The sequence below is a fragment of the Orcinus orca genome, chromosome 3, assembly GCF_937001465.1.
Source record: "Orcinus orca chromosome 3, mOrcOrc1.1, whole genome shotgun sequence".
NCBI lineage: Eukaryota > Metazoa > Chordata > Mammalia > Artiodactyla > Delphinidae > Orcinus > Orcinus orca.
In genome coordinates this window covers 160,971,885-160,990,161 of record NC_064561.1, presented here as the reverse complement: position 1 = coordinate 160,990,161, position 18,277 = coordinate 160,971,885, and the positions used below count along the sequence as shown (strand labels likewise).

Sequence of the window (18,277 nt, the reverse complement as noted above, 5' to 3'; positions counted from 1 at the left end):
AGCTAATGAAACTCAAAGCTTTTGCACAGCAAAGGAAACCATAAACAAGAACAAAAGACAACCCTCAGAATGGGAGAAAATATTTGCAAATGAAGCAACTGACAAAGGATTAATCTCCAAAATTTATAAGCAGCTCATGCAGCTCAATAACAAAACACCAAACAACACAATCCAAAAATGGGCAGAAGACCTAAATAGACATTTCTCCAATGAAGATATACAGACTTCCAACAAACACATGAAAGAATGCTCAACATTATTAATCATTAGAGAAATGCAAATCAAAACTACAATGAGATATCATCTCACACCAGTCAGAATGGCCATCATCAAAAAATCTAGAAACAATAAATGCTGGAAAGGGTGTGGAGAAAAGGGAACACTCTTGCACTGTTGGTGGGAATGTAAATTGATATAGCCAATGTGGAGAACAGTATGGAGCTTCCTTTAAAAACTACAAATAGAACTACCATATGACCCAGCAATCCCACTACTGGGCATATACCCTGAGAAAACCATAATTCAAAAAGAGTCATGTACCAAAATGTTCATTGCAGCTCTATTTACAATAGCCCGGAGATGGATACAACCTAAGTGTCCATCATCGGATGAATGGATAAAGAAGATGTGGCATGTATATACAATGGAATATTAGCCATTAAAAGAAACGAAATTGAGCTATTTGTAATGAGGTGGATGGTCCTAGAGTCTGTCATACAGAGTGAAGTAAGTCAGAAAGAGAAAGCCAAATATTGTATGCTAACACATATATATGGAATTTAAGAAAAAAAAATGTCATGAAGAACCTAGGGGTAAGACAGGAATAAAGACACAGACCTACTAGAGAATGGACTTTAGGATATGGGGAGGGGGACGGGTGAGCTGTGACAAAGTGAGAGAGAGGCATGGACATATATACACTACCAAATGTAAGGTAGATAGCTAGTGGGAAGCAGCTGCATAGCACAGGGAGATCAGCTCGGTACTTTGTGACTGCCTGGAGGGGTGGGATAAGGAGGGTGGGAGGATGGGAGACACAAGAGGGAAGAGATATGGGAACATATGTATATGTATAGCTGATTCACTTTGTTATAAAGCAGAAGCTAACACACTATTGTAAAGCAATTATACTCCAATAAAGATGTAAAAAAACAAACAAAAAAAAAGGAAACATTGTCCTTAAACAACATATTAGACAAGACAGATTTAACAAATACATACAGAACTTTCCATCCAGAAGCAACAGAATATACATTCCTCTCAAGTGTTCATGGAATGTTTTCTGAGATACCTTATATTTTAGGCTACAAAACAAATCTTAATAAATTTGAGAGAAGTGAAATCATATCAGTCACCTTTTCTGACCATAATAATACAAAGTTAGAAATTATTTACATAAGGAAAACTGGAAAATTCACGAATATGTGGAGATTGTTTAACAACATGCTACTGAACAAAAAATGTGTCAAAGAAGAAATCAAAAGAAAAACGCTTAAATACTTTGAGACCAAAAATAAATGGACATATATCAAAATTTGTGGGATGCAGCAAAAGGATTTCTAAGAGGGAAGTTCATAATTGTAAATGTCTACCTCAAGAAACAAGAAATGTTTCATATAAACAGCCTAACTTTACACGTTAAAGAGCTAGAAAAAGTATGAAGCCCAAAGTTAGTGAAAGGAAGGAATAACATAGATTAGAGAAGGAGTAAATGAAATAGAGTAAAAAGACAATAGAGAAGATCAATGAATCCAAGAGCTGTTCCTTTGAAAAGCTAAACAAAATTGACAAGCCTTTAGCTAGACTCACCAAGAAAAAAGAGAGGTCTCAAATAAATAAAGTCAGAAATGAAACAGGAGAGATTACAAATAATATCCCAGAAATACAATTAATCATAAGAGATTGCTATTAACAATTATATATCAACAAATTGGGCAATCTAAAATAAATGGATAAATTCCTAGAAATATACAACCTATGAAGATTGAATTATGATGGACTAGAAAATATGAATAGATTGATTACTCATTAAGGAGATTGAATCACTAGGGAAGAAGCTCCCTACAAAGAAAAATCCAGGTCAAGACAGCTTCACTGGTGAATTCTACCAAAAATTCAACTAAGAATTAATACAATCAAACTCTTCCAAAAAATAGAAGAGGGAACTCTTCCAAATTCATTTTATAAGGCCACCATTACCCTGATAACAAAACCAGACAAGGAGGCCATAGAAAAATAAAATTACAAGTCAATATCCCTAATGAACAAACAGAGGTGTAAAAATCCTCAAACAAAATATTAGCAAACCAAATCCAAAAATACAGTAAAAAGATCATACAACATGATTAAGTAGGATTTATTCCAGAGACGTATGATGTTCAACATCCACAAATCAGTTAGTGTAATACACCACATTAACAAAATGAAGGGTAAAATTCATATGATCACCTCAATATTTACAGAGAAAACATTTGATAAAATTCAACATCCATTTATGGTAAAAACTCTCAACACAGCATATACCTCAAAACAATAAAGGCCATATATTCCAAGCCCATAGCTAACATCATACTCAACAGTAAAAAGCTGAAAGCTTTTCCTCTAAGATCAGAAACAGAATAAGAATGTCGACTGTTGTCACTTCTCTTCAAGATAGTATTGGAAGGCCTTACCAGAGCAATTAGGCAAGAAAAATAAATAAAATACATCTAAATTGGAAAGGAATAAATAAAACTGTCACTATTTACAGATGACATATTATATATAGAAAAATCCTAAAGACTCCTTAAAAAAAATTTAGAGCTAATAAGTGAATTCAGTAAAGTTACAGGATACAAAATCAATACACAAATATCTGTTGCATTTCTATACACTAATAATAAACTATCAGAAAGAAAAATGAAGAAAACAATCCATTTACAATTGCATCAAAAAAGTAGAATACCTGTGAATAAATTTAACCAAGGAGGTAAAAGACCTGTATATTGAAAAGTATGACATTAATGATATAAATTGAAGAAGATACAAATAAATGGAAAGATATTCCATGGTCACGGATTGGAAGAATCAATACTGTTAAAATGTCCACACTACCCAAAGCAATCTACAGATTCAATGCAGTCCCTATCAAATTTCCAATGGCATTTTTCTCACAGAAATACAACAGGTAATCCTAAAATTTTTTATGGAAACACAAAAGACCCCAAGTAACCAACACAATACTGAGAAAGAACAACAAAGCTGGCAACATCATGTGCTCTGATTTCAAATTATATTACAAAGCTATGGTAATTAAAACAGTATGGTATTGGCATAAAAAGAGACACATAGATCAATGGAACAGAATACAGAGCCCAGAATAAACCCATGCATATGTGGTGAATTAATTTATGACAAAGGAGGAAGAATATACAATAGGTAAAGGACAATCTCTTCAATAAATGGTGTTGGAAAACTTGACAGCCACATGCAAAAGAATAAAACTTGACCACTATCTCATACTATACACAGAAATTAACTCAAATGAATTAAAAACTTGAACATAAGACCTGAAACCTTAAAGCTTCTAGAAGAAAACATGGGTAGTAAGCTCTTTGGCCTAGGTCTTGGCAAGGATTTTTGGATTTGACACCAAAAAAAAATGACAACAAAAGCAAAACTAAACAAGTGAGACTATATCATACTAAAAAGCTTCTGCACAGCAAAGGAAACCATTAACAAAATGAAAAGGCAACCCACTGAATGGGAGAAAATATTTGCAAATCATATATCTGATAAGAGGCTAATATCCAAAATATATAAAGAACTCATACAATTCAATATCAAAAAAAAAACCACAAACAATTTGGCTGAAAAAATGGGCAGAAGATCTGAATAGATATTTTTACAAAGAAGATATAGGGATGGTCAGGAGGTATATGAAAAGATGCTCAACATCACTAATGACCAGGGAAATGCAAATCAAAATGACAATGAGATACTTGTTAGATGGCTCTTATTAGAAAGGCAAGAAATAACAAGTGTTGGTGAGATGTGCACGGATGGATGAGTGGATAAAGAAGACATGGCGTGTGTGTGTGTGTGTGTGTGTGTGTGTATGTATACACACACACACACGTATATGTATATAGTGGAATATTATTTAGCCATAAAAAAGAATGAAGTCTTGCCATTTGCGAGCACATAGATGGACCTCAGGCCATTATGCAAGGTGAAATAAATCAGAGAAAGACAAATACCATATTACCTCTCTTATATGAGGAATCTTTAAAAAAAATAATAAAAGCCCATAGATACAGAGAACAGATTGGCAGTTACCAGAGGCAGGGGGTAAGAGTGGATAAGATGGTATAAAGATAAGAAAAAGAGTATATACCATTATTGTTCCAGGCATATAACAATGAAAACAGGTAAAACTAACCTATGTCATTAAAGTCAGATTACTGTTTAATGACATAGGAGACTTCCAGGATGCTGTACTATTCAGTTTCTTGATCTAGAGGCTGTATATATGAGTGTATTAACTGAATATACCTCAAGCTCTATGATTATGGTATGTTAACTGAAACATATATTTCAATAAAAATGGGATAATTGTGAAAAATGAAAGCTTAAGACATTTTAAGTGGTGAATTATAGATAAATTTAAAACAAATACTGAAACCACTAAAAAAAAGTATGAACAAGAGGGAATTATCTATAAATGAATAGTTAAATACATCTGTATGTAAATGATAGATGGACTCATAGGAAAATGGATAGATAGATAAATAGAGGCAAAGATTGATGTATAGAGAGACAGAAAGATACATATACACTGGATCATGAGTTAAGATGTATTTCTTAGTGTGAGTATGTGGGGTTTAGCCAAAAAAATTCCATATAATCTTCATTTAAATTATTCCTCTTTAACCTTTATTATTTTCTTCCTCTTACTTGCTCTGGGTTTAGTTTGCACTTGTTTTTCTTACAATTTATTAAGGTGGTATGTTAGATTATTGATATGAGATATTTTATTTGTTCTTAACATAGGCATTTATGGCTATAAATTTTACACTGAGCAAAGGCTTTATCATCACCCTGTAAATTTTTGTACATTTAAGCTGCAATGTTTACCACTATGTTACGAAGTGATAGAAAGTGAATGAAAAGAATATGCATTAACTAAAATATTAATCATATTTAAATTATTGAATCATTATTATAAATACAAAAAAAAAGCACACCATATGATAACAAACAAGAAAGATAAAGGAATAAATAAAAAAGATATACCAGTCAGATATTATTCATGAGGTTTCTGGATATATAAAAAGAGAGGAACAAAAGTGAATTCACACACACAAATACACACACACATAATCAATATCACACCAGTTCTAACATTTTTAAAAAGAGTATATATAGCTTGGCTAAAATATAAGTTGGTAACTTACGAATTAAGTCTTAACATATGACCAAAAAATACTATATCTCTGTATTTTACCTAAAAGAAACAATCTGATATAGTTTATTCTGACTTTAAAACTTTTAAAATGTGCCCAATCTTCTGAGATTTTAGAGTAAATCAAACGAATTCTCAGGACATTAGTTCTGTGATTGAAATTCTTATATCTCCACAGGCAGTGGATTTTCCCACCAAAAGTTCAAGAGGTAAATAATTTTTAATAACTGGTGGCTTAGTGTTTTTGACCCTTGATGTTTCTAATAGTTTTTCATTCTCCCTGAAGGAAGCATCATATTGTTGCTTTTTTTCCCTCAAAATACAGTACTGCTTTCTCTTTGCAATATTATATGTGTCTAGAGAGGTTTATGAGCTATTTTAGAAACAAATGAGTACATATTTACTTCCATAATTTCTTGTATCAATAATGGATATATAATTATAATCTACTTCAGAATGTGTTATTTCAAGCCACAGGTTGAAAACAAGATTATTATTCATTCAATAAAGTGAATTAAGCACATAACATGTCGAAGAGATAGGAAAACACTTTTCCTCTGGCTTTTTGGGGCTCTCAATCCTCCTTTATTCAGTTCATCTTGGTTGGAGAAGAGTTTTCTCTTTAGTAAATTTGAGGTTAGGAACTTTGAACTTCTCTCTCCCTCCCTTTTGAATAAGTCAAGATGCAGAGAATAAGATGCAGTGCATCTGATCTCTCCTAAGCTTGATGGTAAAGGCAATTGCTTTCTCCAGTGAGTGAAGCAGGAAGTGTTCCAGTGTGGCCTACCAATGAGGGGTGTGTCTAATACAGGAGTTCCACATTAGACACCTCATTCTTGTCCTGCACCTAAGCCATAGTCTCTTCCACCTCTTCTGTGATAAAACTGATATTTTGGCTCCCATTGACTGACTCTTTTGGCTATACTCCAATTGATGTAGAACTGGGTTGAGAAAGAGAACTATAATTTTCTGAGAATATTTTCACAGCATCATCTGCTAAATTGACTGGGAATCTTGAGAAACAGGCAGTAAACTGAAGATGCAAATATAATTAACAGAACAAGTCTCTGGCACAACCAAGGTAGGTGACTTTATTATTTTTTTCTTTTTTTGAGCAGAATAAGAGGCTACTTTTTAAAAACTTGTGTTTTTTGTTTTGTTTTGTTTTGTTTTGTTTTGTTTGCAGTACACGGGCCTCTCACTGTTGTGGCCTCTCCCGTTGCAGAGCACAGGCTCCGGACGCGCAGGCTCAGCTGCCATGGCTCACGGACCCAGCCACTCCGCCGCAGGTGGGATCTTCCCAGACTGGGGCACGAACCCGTGTCCCCTGCATTGGCAGGCAGACTCTCAACCACTGCGCCACCAGGGAAGCCCAAAAAACTTGTTTTTTAAATTGAAATATAGTTGATGTATAATATTATAAAATTACAAGTGTACAAAACAGTGATTCACATTTTATAAAGTTTATACTCCATTTATAGTTATAAAATATTTGCTATGTGACTTTAAATTTTAGTGGTGTTGTACTAAATCCAGCAGATTTGTTAGTTTATTGGTTTTAGTTTTGTTTCTTTTTACCTCCACAGTTTACAATGACTGAAACCATATATATCATTATGTGCCAAGTAGCACTACTTTGTACAGTTGTTGTCAGGTTTTTAGATAATGTATATAAAGCACTTCATGTTTTCAAGCCCACAGACAGTTATTTACCTCTTTTATTCTTTTTTTATTAATTTTTTAACATCTTTATTGGAGTATAATTGCTTTACAATGGTGTGTTAGTTTCTGCTGTATAACAAAGTGAAACAGCTGTACATATACATATATCCCCTACCTCCTCCCTCTTGCGTCTCCCTCCCACCCTCCCTATCCCACCCCTCTAGGTGGACACAAAGCACTGAACTGATCTCCCTGTGCTATGTGGCTGCTTCCCACTAGCTACCTATTTTACATTTGGTAGTGTATACATGTCAATGCCACTGTCTCACTTCGTTCCAGCTTACCCTTCCCCCCTCCCCGTGTCCTCAAGTCCATTCTCTACATTTTCGTCTTTGTTCCTGTCCTGCCCCTACGTTCTTCAGAACCAATTTTTTTTTTGATTCCATATATATGTGTTAGCATATGGTATTTGTTTTTCACTTTCTGACTTACTTCACTCTGTAAGACAGTCTCTTGGTCCATCCACCTCATGACAAATAACAATTTCATTTCTTTTTATGGCTGAGTAATATTCCATTGTATATATGTGCCACATTTTCTTTAGCCATTGATCTGTTGATGGACACTTAGATTGCTTCCATGTCCTTGCTATTGTAAATAGAGCTGCAATGAAGATTTTGGTACATGAATCTTTGAATTATGGTTTTCTCAGGGTATGTCCAGGAGTGGGATGCTGGGTTGTATGGTAGTTCTATTTTTAGGTTTTTAAGGAACTGCCATACTATTCTCCATAGTGGCTGTATCAATTTACATTCCCACCAAAGGTGCAAGAGGGTTTCCTTTTCTACACACCCTCTCCAGCATTTATTGTTTGTACGTCTTTTGATGATGGCCATTCTGACCGGTGTGAGGTGATACTTCAATGTAGCTTTGATTTGCATTTCTCTAATGATTAGTGATGTTGAGCATCCTTTCATGTGTTTGTTGGCAATCTATATCTTCTTTGAAGAAATGTCTATTTAGGTCTTCTGCACATTTATGGATTGGGTTTGTTTTTTTTGATACTGAGCTGCATGAGCTGCTTGTAAATTTTGGAGATTAATCCTTTGTCAGTTACTTCATTTGCAAATATTTTCTCCCATTCTGAGGGTTGTCTTTTCGTCTTCTTTATGGTTTCCTTTGCTCTGCAAAAGCTTTTAAGTTTCATTAGGTCCCACTGGTTTATTTTTGCTTTTATTTCCATTTCTCTAGGAGGTGGGTCAAAAAGGATCTTGCTGTGATTTATGTCATAGAGTGTTCTGCCCATGTTTTTTTCTAAGAGTTTTATAGTGTTTGGCCTTACACTTAGGTCTTTAATCCATTTTGAGTTTATTTTTGTGTATGGTGTTAGGGAGTTTTCTAATTTCATTCTTTTACATGTAGCTGTCCAGTTTTACCAGCACCACTTATTGAAGATGCTGTCTTTTCTCCATTGTATATTCTTGCCTCCTTTATCAAAGATAAGGTGACCATCTGTGTGTGGGTTTACCTCTGGGCTTTCTATCCTGTTCCATTGATCTGTATTCGTTTTTGTGCCAGTACCATACTGTCTTGATTACTGTAGCTTTGTAGTATAGTCTAAAGTCAGAGATTCTGAATCCTACAGCTCCCTTTTTGTTTCTCAAGATTGCATTGGCTATTTGGGGTCTTTTGTGTTTCCATACAAACTGTGCAGTTTTTTTTTTTTCTAGTTCTGTGAAAAATACCTTTGGTAGTTTGATAGGGACTGCAATGAATCTGTAGATTTCTTTGGGTAGTATAGTCATTTTCACAATGTTGATTCTTCCAATCCAAGAACATGGTATATCTCTCCATCTGTTTGTATCATATTTAATTTCTTTCATCAGTGTCTTATAATTTCCTGCATTCTTATCATTACTTTCTCATTGCCTTTGAAAGAAGCAAATACATAACAGAAAATACACATAAATGAATAAATAAAAAATGAACTTGGGCTCTTTGACACTGAACTCCCATGTGAGTTTATAAAATCTTTACAAAAGAAGCACAAAAGATATTCACTGCAGAGAAGGGGACAACAACATGGAGATATGACTATTATCTAATGTGACTCTGTACACATGAAAGCAAATGAAAGAAACAAAAATATCTCACTTTCTCTTATAGATTTGGCCCATAAATTTAGCATCAATTTATTTCTGACAATTTAAGTATTAAATTTCTTTCTTTTCTTCTATTTTCTATTCAAAATGTACTGTAAGCATAACAGACATAAAATGAATAAAGGAGAGTGCTGTGGCAGAAAGAGTTAATTTTGTACATCTAATTTTACATGCTGGCTCTTTCATTTCTTGCTTATATCAGGAGTCCCCAACCTCCAGGCTGTGGAGAGGTACCGATCCATGGCCTGTTAGGAACTGGGCCACACAGCAGGAGGTGAGTGGCGGGAAAGCGAAGCTTCATCTGCTGCTTTCCAGCCCTCACATTACCATCTGAACCATCCCCCCATCACTCACCTTACTGCCTGAACCTTCTCCCCTGCCCCCCACCATCCGTGGAAAAACCATCTTCCACAAAACCGGTCCCTGGTGTGAAAAAGCTGGGGACTGCTGGCCTATATGACATAGCAAGCCATATCAAATCTCATATATATTATATACTCTGAATGTATCTCTCTATTTGAGTATACGATATATGTATATTATTTATATTCTGAATTAATACTCTAATGACTACTGTGTCTTTCACAAAAGAAAAAAAGATAAAGAAGATATGTGTGTGTGTGTGTGTGTGTGTGTGTGTGTGTGTGTGTGTGTTTCTGGCTAAGAGTGTTAATCACTTTGGGGCCAGTAATCCTTTTTAATGTATCAAGTTAGTTTTTCTAGAGCTATATGATTAGTACTCATATTTATTATATAATTACTACTCATGTAATTTATGCAATATTGTATTGATCAGAATTTAAAATTTTTTGTTTGTTTATAGTATTGCACTCCCCAATATTTTGATATATATTCATTATTATTGTACAGTTGAAATTTCATTTTAAGGCCTGTATAGGGTCCAATATTGGGTTATGTGTAGAAGGACATTCCAGGCAGAAGTACACCAAGGACCAATGAAGATTATGAAATAGGGACAAGAATTGGAAAATATGGGTTAGAAAAGCTAGACTGGGGCTAAAATCATGTAAATTTTATAGATAAGTTTTATCTTATTCTAAATCTAGCAGGAAGTCTTGAAAATAGTGCAAAATGGACTTTAGGGAAACAAAAGGGGAAGAAATGGCCATTTTGGAAGCTGTTAAGAGGTAAAGGCAAAAGGTAGAACTGGAAGTAGGTTGAAAAAATATTCAAAACTATGGCCAAGGTTTTAGCAACTGGGAGGATGGTACTAACATTGAAAATCTAAGCCAAACCTATTTCAAAAATAAACAGCTGAATTTTATTGGAATTGTCCTCCTGTGGAAAACATCTTCAAGGACTAAGAATATTAAATAATAGTTTCCCATACTTTGGACAACAGGCAACACAAGATTGTGACCAGTGAGAGAAGAAAAAAAGTGAGGAGAGCCCAGAAATTATCTCCAGTGCACTGCCTGAAGGCAGTTTCCAGACCACAGTACAGAGAGACCAAAACAGAGACTTACTGAGTTAAGGAAAGAGGCTGGAGTTCAGACTGGTGAAGGCACTTCCAGAAAAGAAAATGTTGCACATAAGTAGGACAAAGTGTCCTAAGATTTACTGCTGAGGAACTAACTACCTGAAAGCAGTAGACAAACAATGATCAGAATTCACAGAAGGCTTTGTATAGTTGTGTTGCACAATGGACCAAGTGAAGAGATGTTATATCTAATTAGAGTCTTCAGAATGGCTTAAGACAAAGAGAAATTAAATAAAAACTGTTTGGAACCTGCCAAAACAAAGCTTAATTCAAGCCACAAAGGTGTGAAAATTAACTTCCAGGCATAAAAAAATAATAATACAAATGGATGGCAGAGTAGAAGGACATGCTCTCACTCCCTCTTCCGAGAGCACCAGAATCACAGCTAAGTACTCAACAATCATTGACAGGAAGACACTGGAACTCACCAACTAATATACCTCACATCCAAAGACAAAGGAGAAGCCACAATGAGATGGTAGGAGGGGGACAATCACAATAAAATCAAAGCCCGTAAGTGCTGGGTGGGTGACTCACAAACTGGAAAACACTTACACCACAGAAGTCCACTCACTGGAGTGAAGGTTCTGAGCCCCAGGTCAGGTTTCTCAAACTGGGGGTCTGGCAACGGGAGGAGGAATTCCTAGAGAATCAGACTTTGAAGGCTAGGAAAATTTATTTGCAGGACTTTGACAGGACTGGGGGAAACACAGACTGCACTCTTGGCGGACACACACAAAGTAGTGTGTGCTTCAGGACCCAGGAGAAGGAGCAATGACCCATAGGAGACTGAACCAGACCTACCTGCTACTGTTGGAGGGTCTCCTGCAGAGATGGGGGTTGGCTGTGGATCACCATGAGGATGAGGACAATGGCAGAAGTTCTGGAAAATACTCCTTGGTGTGAGCCCTCCTGGAGTCCTCCATTAGTCCCACCAAAGAGCCTGGTAGGCTCCAGTGTTGGGTCACCTCAGGACAACCAAACAACAGGGAGGGAACCCGGCCCCACCCATCAGCAGACAAGCAGATTAAAGTTTTACTGAGCTCTGCCAACAAGAGCAACACCCAGCTCAACCCACCACCAGTTCCTCCCATCAGGATACTGGCACAAGCCTCTTAGATAGCCTCATCCACCAGAGGGCAGACAGCAGAAGCAAGCAGAACTACAATCCTGCAGCCTGTGGAACAAAAGCCACATTCACAGAAAGATAGACAAGATGAAAAGGCAGAGGGCTATGTACCAGATGAAGGAACAAGATAAAACCCCAGAAAAACAACTAAATGTAGTGGAGATAGGAAACCTTCCAGAAAAAGAATTCAGAATAATGATAGTGAAGATGATCCAGGATCTTGGAAAAAGAATGGAGGCAAAGAACAAGAAGATGCAAGAAATGTTTAACAAAGACCTAGAAGAATGAAAGAACAAATACCTAGAAGAATTAAAGAACAAGCAAACAGAGATGAACAATACAATAACTGAAATGAAAAATACAGTAGAAGGAAATGATAGCAGAATAACTGAGTCAGAAGAACAGATAAGTGACCTGGAAGACAGAATGGGGGAATTCACTGCCACAGAAGAATAAAGAAAAAAGAATGAAAAGAAATGAAGACAGCCTAAGAGACCTCTGGGACAACATTAAATGCAACAACATTCATGTAATAGGGGTCACAGAAGGAGAAGAGAGAAAGGACCTGAGGAAATATTTGAAGAGATTATAGTTGAAAACTTCCCTAACATGGGAAAGGAAATAGCCACCCAATTCCAGGAAGCACAAAGAGTCCCAGGCAGGATAGACACAAGGAGAAACATGCTGAGACACATAGCAATCAAATTGACAAAAATTAAAGACAAAGAAAGATTACTGAAAGCAACAAGGGAAAAACGAAAAATAACATGCAAGGGAACTGCCATAAGGTTAACAGCTGATTTCTCAGCAGAAATTCTACAAGGCAGAAGGGAGTGGCATGATATATTTAAAGTGATGAAAGGGAAGAAACTACAGCCAAGATTACTCTACTTGGCAAGGATCTGATTCAGATTTGATGGAGAAATCAAAACCTTTACAGACAAGCAAAAGCTAAGAGAACTCAGCACCATCAAACCAGCTCTACAACAAATGCTAAAGGAATTTCTCTAAGTGGGAAACACAAGAGAAGAAAAGGACCTATAAAAACATACACATAGCAATTAAGAATATGGTAATAGGAACATATATATTGATAATTACCTTAAATGTGAATGAATTAAATGCTCCAACAAAAAGACACAGGCTCAATGAATGGATACCAAAACAAGACCCATATATATGCTGACTACAAGAGATCCACTTCAGACCTAGGGACACATACAGGCTGAAAGTAAGAGGATGGAAAAAGATATTCCATGCAAATGGGAATCAGAAGAAAGCTGAAGTAACAAGATAAAATAGATTTTAAAATAAAGACTATTACAAGAGACAAAAAAGGACAATACATAATGATCAAGGGATCAATCCAAGAAGATATAACAACTGTAAATATTTATGCATCCAACATAGGAGCACCTCAATACATAAGGCACCTGCTAACAGATATAAAAGAGGAAATTGACAGTAACACAATAATAGTGGGGGACCTTAACACCTCACTTACACCAATGGACAGACCATCCAAACAGAAAAGTAATAAGGAAACAGAAGCTTTAAATGACACAATAGAACAGATAGATTTAATTGACATTCATAGGACATTCCATCGAAAAACAGCAGATTACCCTTTCTTCTCAAGTGCACGCAGAACATTCTCCAGGTTAGATCACATCTTGGGTCACAAATCAAGCCTCAGTAAATTTAAGGAAACTGAAATCATATCAAGCATCTTTTCTGACCACAATGCTATGAGATTAGAAATTAATTAAAGGGGAAAAAATGTAAAAAACACAAACACATGGAGGCTAAACAATACATTGCTAAATAACCAAGAGATCACTGAAGAAATCAAAGAGGAAATCAAAAAATACCTGGAGACAAATGACAATGAAAACACGATGATCCAAAACCTATGGGATGCAGCAAAAGCAGTTCTAAGAGGGAAGTTTATAGCTATACAAGCCTACCTCAAGAAACAAGAAAAATCACAAAAAACAATCTAACCTTACACCTAAAGGAACTAGAGAAAGAAGAACAAACAAAATCGAAAGTTAGTAGAAGGAAAGAAATCATAAAGATCAGAGCAGAAATAAATGAAATAGAAACAAAGAAAACAATAGCAAAGATCAATAAAACTAAAAGCTGGTTCTTTGAGAAGATAAACAAAATTGATAAACCATTAGCCAGACTCATCAAGAAAAAGAGGGAGAGGACTCAATAAAATTCAAATGAAAAAGGAGAAGTTACAACAGACACCGTAGAAATACAAAGCATCCTAAGAGACTATTATAAGCAATTCTATGCCAATAAAATTGACAGGCTGGAAGAAATGGACAAACTCTTAGAAAGGTATAACGTTCCAAGACTGAACCATGAAGAAATAGAAAATGTGAACAGACCAATTACAAGTAATGAAATTGAAACTGTGATTAAAATCTTCCAATAAACAAAAGTCCAGGACCAGACAGCTTCACAGGTAAATTCTATCAAACATTTAAATAAGAGCTAACACCCATCCTACTCAAACTCTTCCAAAAAACTGCAGAGGAAGGAACACTCCCAAACTAATCCTATGAGGCTACCATCACCCTGATACCAAAACCAGAAAAAGATACTACAAATAAAGAGAGAAAAGTACAGACCAATATCACTGATGAATATACATGCAAAAATCCTCAACAAAATCCTAGCGAACAGAATCAAACAACACGATGAAAGGATCATACACCATGATCAAGTGGGATTTATCCCAGGGGTGCAAGGATTCTTCAATACACATAAATCAATCAATGGGATACACCATATTAATAAACTGAAGAATAAAAACCATATGATAATCTCAATAGATGTAGAAAAAGCTTTTGACAAAATTCAATACCAGTTTATTTTTAAAACTCTCCAGAAAGTGGGCATAGAAGGAATCTACCTCAACATAATAAAGGCCATATACAACAAACCCACAGCAAACACTATTCTCAATGGTGAAAAACTGAAAGCATTTCCTCAAAGATCAGGAACAAGACAAGAATGTCCACTCTTGCCACTATTATTCAACATAGTTTTGGAAGTCCTAGCCACAGCAATCAGAGAAGAAAAAGAAATAAAAGGAATACAAATTGGAAAAGAAGAAGTAAAACTGTCACTGTTTGCAGATGGCATGATAGTATCCATAGAGAATGCTAAAGATGCCACCAGAAAACTACTAGAGCTCATCAATGAATCTGGTCAAGTTGCAGGATACAAAATTAATGCACAGAGGTCTCTTGCATTCCTATACACCAACAATGAAATATCAGAAAGAGAAATTAAGAAAACTCCCATTTACCTTTGCAACATAAAGAATAAAATACCTAGGAATAAACCTACCTAAGGAGACAAAGGACCTGCATGCAGAAAACTATAAGACACTGATGAAAGAATTTAAATATGATACAAACAGATGGAGAGATATACCATGTTCTTGGGTTGGAAGAATCAATACTGTGAGAATGACTATACAACCCAAAGCAATCTACAGATTCAATGCCATCCCTATCAAATTACCAGTGGCATTTTTTACAGAACTAGAACAAAAAATCTTAAAATTTGTATGGAGACAAAAAACCCTGAACAGCCAAAGTAGTCTTGAGGGCAAAAAACGGAGCTGGAGGAATCAGACTCCCTGACTTCAGACTATACTACAAAGCTATAGTCATCAAGACAATATGGTACTGGCACAAAAAGAGAACTATAGATCAATGGAACAGGATAGAAAGCCCAGAGATAAACCCATGCACATATGGTCAACCAATCTATGACAAAGGAGGCAAGGATATACAATGGAGAAAAGACAGTCTCTTCAATAAGTGGTGCTGGGAAAACTGGACAACTGCATGTAAAAGAATTAAATTAGAACACTCCCTAACACCATACACAAAAATAAACTCAAAATGGATTAGACACCTAAATGTAAGACTGGACACTATAAAACTCTTAGAGGAAAACATAGGAAGAACACTGTTTGACATAAATCACAACAAGATCTTTTTTGATCTGCCTCCTAGAGTAATGGAAATAAAACAAAAATAAACAAATGGGACCTAATGAAACTTAAAAGCTTTTGCACAGCAAAGGAAACCATAAACAAGAAGAAAAGACAACCTCAGTATGGGAGAAAATATTTGCCAACGAATCAGTGGACAAAGGATTAATCTCCAAAATATATAAATAACTCAAGTAGCTCTATGTTAAAAAAACAACCAATCCAATCCTAAAATGGGCAGAAGACCTAAATAGACATTTCTCCAAAGAAGACATACAGATGGCCAAGAAGCCCATGAAAAGCTGATCAACACCACTAATTATTAGAGAGATGCAAATCAAAACTACAATGAGGTATCACCTCACACTGCTCAGAATAGCCATCATCAAAAAATCTACAAAGAAAAAATGCTGGAGAAGGTGTGGGGAAAAGGGAACCCTCTTGCACTGTTGGTGGGAATGTAAGTTGATACAGCCACTATGGAGAACAGTATGGAGGTTCCTTAAAAAATCTAAAAATAGAACTACCATATGACGCAGCAGTCCCACTACTGGGCATATACCCTGAGAAAACCATAATTCAACACGACACATGCAGCTCAATGTTCATTGTAGCACTATTTACAATATCCAGGCCATGGAAGCAACCTAAATGTCCATCAACAGATGAATGGATAAAGAAGTTGTGGTACATATATACAATGGAATATTACTCAGCCATAAAAAGGAATGAAATTGGGTCATTTGTAGAGACTTGGATGGATCTAGAGACTGTCATACAGGGTGAAGTAAGTCAGAAAGTGAAAAACAAAAAACATATATTAATACATATATGTGGAACCTAGAAAAATGGTACAGATGAACCAGTTTGCAGGGTAGAAATACAGACACAGATGTAGAGAAAAAACGTATGGACACCAAGGGGTGAAAGTGGCAGGGGGGCGTGGTGGTGTGATGAATTGGGAGATTGGAATTAACATATATACACTAATATGTATAAAATGGATAACTAATAAGAACTTGCTGTATAAAAAATAAAATAAAATTCAAAGAAATATACATAATACAATTTGAAGAAATAAAGCAAAATCAAACACTAAGAATGTAAAACTTAGAATTTCTAGTGTCCAGTCAAAATTTATTCAGCATGTAAAAAAGCAGGAAAATGGGACTAGTAAGCAAGAAAATTAAGATAATGGAAAGAGAAAGAAATAAGAATCATTATGGAACGAGAACAGAAAGGAACCTTAAAACAATGATCTCTTAAATATGTTCTAAGATGCAGAGGAAATGATACACATAATGAGAAAAAATAGAAGATATATAAATAAACTAAATAAAAATTCTAGAGATTAAAAATACAATATCTGAAATTTTGAAATGTAGATAAATCTGATCAGATAAAAGAAGATTAGATACTGTGGAAAAAATGAATCAAAAATAGAAAAAATAATGAAAATAATAAAAAAAATCCTTAGAGCACCCTTGGACAAAAGAGGGAGGTGGGCAGAAAAGTATCTAAAGAAATCTTGGCAGAAATTTTTTCAAATTAAATAAAATTTATAAAGGCACAGATTCAAGAAACTTGATGAATCTCAAATGAAAGAAACATAAGGAAAATAGCATTATCCAATTACTGATATCCAGTCATAAAGATAAAATTCATAAAGGCAGCCAGGGCAAAAATGATATACAGGGAACATAGATAGTCATAACATATTTCTCATAAAAATCAAACTGATGAGAAAAAAATGAAATACCATCTTAAATTAATGAAAGAAAAAAAATTGTTAACCCAGAGCACAATACTTACCAAAAATATTATTGAAAAATAAAGTTGAAGTAAGACCATTTGAGAGTAACAAAATCTGAGATAATTAATCATTACAGACATGCATTAAGAGAAGTTAAAGCAAATTCTTTAAAAAAGGAGACAAAATATCCCATATAAAATTTGTATTTCAATAAGTGAGAGCATAAAAAATGGAAACATGTAGGTGTATGTGGGCAAATATAAAAAATTTTTTCTCATTTTTAATCTCTTTAAAATATGATTGTTTAAAGGCAAACAATTATCATGTGTTTTTGAACTTATGACATACATAGTATTACCATCTATTACTGTGATAAGTAAACCTTAGAGTAATAAAAATTAAAACAAGGAATAATAGCAAATAAGGGAATAGCAGAAAAAAAACAAACGGAGAAATAGACAATAGCAAGCAAGAATCTAGATTTAGGCTAATATCTAATATTTATATTAAATATAAATTGTCTAAAGACTCTAGTTAAAAAGGTTTGTGAGACTAAATGAAAAAGTCAGATACAACTATATGCTATTTATATAAACCCATTTTAAA

The 18,277-nt window shown here is 34.9% G+C and overlaps 1 long non-coding RNA gene across 1 annotated transcript in view; it reads right to left on the bottom strand.

Annotated features, from left to right (window-relative positions):
- The window catches only part of LOC117199999 (uncharacterized), a 101,487-nt gene extending 89,530 nt beyond the window's left edge, over positions 1-11,957 (bottom strand). The window contains exon 1 of the long non-coding RNA XR_004481376.2: positions 11,573-11,957. This is a non-coding gene — a long non-coding RNA (uncharacterized LOC117199999). The remainder of the gene's footprint in view (positions 1-11,572) is intronic.
- Between the last annotated feature and the right edge of the window lie 6,320 nt (positions 11,958-18,277).